This window comes from Borostomias antarcticus (assembly GCF_949987555.1).
Source record: "Borostomias antarcticus genome assembly, chromosome: 1".
NCBI lineage: Eukaryota > Metazoa > Chordata > Actinopteri > Stomiiformes > Stomiidae > Borostomias > Borostomias antarcticus.
The window spans coordinates 45,737,608-45,742,607 of record NC_140234.1 but is presented as its reverse complement, the minus strand read 5'-3'; positions in this window follow the sequence as shown (position 1 = coordinate 45,742,607).

Sequence of the window (5,000 nt, the reverse complement as noted above, 5' to 3'; positions counted from 1 at the left end):
GAGAGCCTGGCATTCATCTCTCACTGCACTCTGACAATGGAGCAGGGGGAGGACATGGGGGAGCAAGGGGAGGAGAGCAGGGGGGAGGAGAGAGGGGAGCAGGAGGGAGGACAGAGGAGTGGACAGGGGGGAGCAAGGGGAGGAGAGCAGGGGGGAGGAGAGAGGGGAGCAGGAGGGAGGACAGAGGAGTGGACAGGGGGGAGCAAGGGGAGGAGAGCAGGGGGGCAGAGGGGAGGAGAGCAGGGGGGAGGAGAGAGCGGAGCAGGGATGAGGACAGGGGGGAGCAGGGGGGAGGAGAGAGGGGAGCAGGGGTGAGGACAGGGGGGGACAGGGGTGAGGAGAGCAGGGGGGGAGGAGAGGGGGAGCAGGGGGGAGGAGAGAGAGGGGAACAGGGGGGAGGAGAAGGGGAGCAGGGGGAAGCAAGAGGTGGGCATGTGGTAATGTCCTACACACATACATACACACACAAACACAAACACACACACACATGCACACACACACACACACAAACACACATACACACACAAACACGCACACTGAGAACACTGAGTATACAATGGGCTCTTATATTTGAATATAATCTTCACAGAGCATAGTTGTTGATCATTCTGCAGCAGCATTTTAGTTTGTATTTGTCATCTACCTCCAGCGGCCGTACTGTTTTGAGACATGACACTTTGAAAAGGAAAAGCTGTAAAATGTCATATGAATTGTTCAGTGAGACAGAAAGCAGAGCTGCCCTCTGTCTGGTGTCAACTGTCATCCCAATTAGCCAATCAATGTGTCTCTCTCTGGCCTTTGACTTGCAGTTCTATCTAAATGCAAATGAGGTGACGTCCTTGGTCACGGTGACATCGCTGAGATGTGTGGTTGGCTGGTTAGGTTGGTTGGTCGGTTTGCTGGTTTTTACCTCCACCCCAGCGACAGCTGGGCAAGAGGTCATGTTTTCGGTGGCGTGTGCTGGTTGGTTAGTTGGTTTATTGGTTTATTTGTAAGCAGGATTACACAAAAACTACCAGACCAATTTTCATGAAACTCAGTGGAGGGGTGTAGCATGGGCCAACTTAGAACTACAGTAGGGCTGTCAAATGATTTAAGAAATGAATCTAATTAATTACATGAACTGTAATTAATTAATCTAATTAATCACACATTTTAATCACATATCCATTACTGACCGATCCCCAGTCAGATCAACGTATTCGTCCCGCGCCAGAACTTCCATTCGTCCTTGTCATCTTTTCCGTGTCATACAGCTGGTGGATTTTGTAACTTTGGAGCCTTTTGAAGGCGGCTTGAAGCTGTATCGGAGGAAGCAATTTGAAACGCCTCCATTATGCCCTTGTCCTCTACCATTGAAATTGTCCGTCAGTCCACAGCAATCCACTTTGCGATGGAGTTCGTCCATTTTCAGAGGTACACTTGTTCAGTCGGAGCCTGCTCTCAGTGACTGTATGTTGGCGAAGCCCACTAGTACTGGGGCTGACAGCTGTGGAGCTCTTAACATGTTTAGTATTGAGATAATACGTTTGGCTAGAACTGCTCCAATGGTGTGCAAATGCAGTTCTTGCAGATATTGCACACGACCACGCTCTTATTAACTGTCCCTTCTGGAAGTTTTTTGAAAGTAAACTCTCCATTTAGAGCAGGGGTGTCAAACTCTGGCCCGCGGGCCAAATTTGGCCCGCAGTGTAATTATATTTGGCCCGCGAGGCAATACCAAATGACTACTAGAGCTGGCCCGCCAGTATTATACAGCGCATTCACCGCTAATACTACAAATCCCATAATGCTCTGCTGTTGGTTTGGCGCGTCAATCAAGACAGGACCCAGAAACGCCCTCTCTTCTGTGACAGTAGTCATAGCAATCTCATACTACAACTGTAACCGTGTTACCCCTTCTTAAAAATGGCGAAAAGAAAGGCAGAAAACTGAAGCTTTACGTTATGTAACGTCTCACTGTGATAGAGACACCTGTGTTGACCTAGCCGGCCGCTGTGTTTGCTCTTTTCCTGTTCATTCAATCCTGTCTGCCTTCTTGCCGGCCTGTCTGCCTGCCTGTCTGCCTGGCTGTCTGTCTGCATGCCGGCTGTCTGTCTGTCTGCCTGGCTGTAGGACAGTCAGGGTTTTACAAGCTTCTCTACTGAGCAGATGGAGCACCAACACTTGTGTCTGAGGGTGTATTCACATATGTTAGTGCACACCATTGATGCGCACCAAAAGCGAAAGTGATAAGTGCATATTCAATGTTAAAGCAAAACTTGTTTGGGTCCATATTAAAATTTTCATTTGTTCAATGTTGGCCCGCGACTTTGTTCAAGTTTTAAATTTTGGCCCACTGTGTATTTGAGTTTGACACCCCTGATTTAGAGGGTCATCTTGTTTGAAGGCAATGATGTTTTTTGTGACATACTGTACAATGTAGCCTACAGGGTCATTCAGGTCCAAATTAAGTTTGTTGCTTCAATAATGTTAAATCTGACAATTAGTCTATTCAACTGTAGGTGAGCTGGATGAAATCGATGAATGCGATTAATTTGCATTATTTTTTATTAACACATTAATTTTTTCATAATTAATTAATCTAATTAACATATTAAATTGACAGTCCTACTTAGAATCCATTAAATTCTGAATCACGGGGCCGGTCCACGAGCCACCCAAACACCATTGCTCCTCCTCAAAGACCCGGATGTGTGAGACTGAAATTTTGAATCTGAATAAAGTTTTGAATTCGAATACCATGAAGCGAATTTGAATTGTGAGGACTGAATATATTTTCAGAACAAATTAATTCGATTTCATTATATTACATTCAGTTTCAAACTAATAAATTCAATTTCAGATTACGCTACTTAGATTCAGTTTTTCAATGGAGTTATTCAAGTTGAGCAATTCAAATTCAAATATCAATAATTCAAATTCATTTTTTTAATGCAAGTCTTCAAGTTGAGCAATTCAAATTCAAATATCAACAATTCAAATTCGGTTTCTAGTGACACATATCTCTGCCCATACAATACTGTAGGTTCACAGAGGATGCCATGAAAGGGATGGGATGCTGACAAATAAACCTGACTTTGACTTTAACTTTGGTAGGTTTGTAGGTTGGTTGCTTGGTTGGTTTGTTATTTGGTGGGTTTGTAGGTTGGTTGCTTGGTTGGTTTGGTTGTTATTTGGTAGGTTTGTAGGTTGGTTGCTTGGTTGGTTTGTTTGTTATTTGGTAGGTTTGTAGGTTGGTTGGTTGGTTGGTTGGTTTGTTATTTGGTGGGTTTGTAGTTTGTAGGATGGTTGCTTGGTTATTAGGGCCCGAGCACTGGCGGTGCGAGGCCCTATTGAAACTCAAAGGATTATTATTCTCCCTTCTTCTTCTTCTTCCTCTTCTCCCCAAACAAATGCCTTTTTGGCGGCCTAAACATCGATAAAAACGGATGAAACTTTGCAGATACGTCAGGCCCGGTGAAAAATTTGATAATTCATGGGTGACGGAAATGGGCATGGCAAAACGGCTCAAGAGCGCCCCCTGGAAAATTTAAAATGGCGAGCCCCACCTTCCAGTTTGATGTAGGCGAACGAAATTCGGTGGGCATATGTAGTTCATCGAGACACACTAAAATGTCTCTCGGACCTATACCCAACATCCAACAGGAAGTCAGCCATTTTGCTTTTAATGTGCCATTTTGTCCTTGTTTTTACCATTTCCATGCCTCGTACTTCAACGAACTCCTCCTACAGATTTCATCCGATCAACTTCATATTCGGTCAGCTTCATCTTAACACCTTTGTGATCAAAAGTTATAAAAAATTGAGTTTTCACCATACACCCTTGCCGTGGCGCCCCGCCAAAGTTTGACATTTCGCCATAAAACACGAAGTCCTCATAACTCCTCCATACATTATCCAATTTGTCCGATATATCTCACGCTTCATGAAGGTTCTGTCCTGAACACATCTATGTGTCAGTATTGCGTCATACTTATAGCGCCACCTATTGGTGAAACAGGAAGTCCTCATAACTCCTACATACATTATCCAATTTGTCCGATATATCTCACACTTCATGACGGTTCTGTCCTGAACACATCTATGTGTCAGTATTGCATCATACTTATAGCGCCACCTATTGGTGAAACAGGAAGTCCCCATAACTCATCCATACATTATCGGATTTGTCCGATATATCTCACGCTTCATGACGGTTCTGTCCTTAACACATCTATGTGTCAGTATTGCGTCATACTTATAGCGCCACCTATTGATGAAACAGGAAGTCCTCATAACTCCTCCATACATTATCCAATTTGTCCGATATATCTCACGCTTCATGACGGTTCTGTCCTGAACACATCTATGTGTCAGTATTGCGTCATACTTATAGCGCCACCTATTGGTGAAACAGGAAGTCCTCATAACTCCTGCATACATCATCCGATTTGCACCAAATTGCTGACGCTTCATGAAGGTCACCTTCTGAACACATCTATGCGTCGGTATTGAGTTACACTTACAGCGCCACCTACTGGTGAAACAGGAAGTACTCATAACTCCTACATACATTATCCGATTTACTCCAAATTGCTCATGCTTGATGAAGGTCGCATCTTGAACACATCTGTAGGTCAGTATTGCGTCATACCTACAGCGCCACCTACTGCTTACAGGAAGTCCTCATAACTCCTACATACTTTGTCCGATTTACACAACATTTCTCACGCTTCATCAAGGTACTGTCCTGAACACATCTATGCATCGGTATTGAGTCACGCTTAGAGCGCCACCTACTGGTGACAGGAAGTTTCTGTCAGTACTGGACACCGAAATAGCACACCCTTTAACGGCGCCACACCCCGACCCGCGTGGGGTGCGAGGGCCCGCTCACTGCTGCTCGCAGCACTAGTTTTGTTTGTTATTTGGTAGGTTTGTAGGTTGGTTTCTTGGTTGGTTGCTCGGTTGCTCATCTGAGCTGCCATCATGGCCTCGAACTAAGTGACCTCCTACTG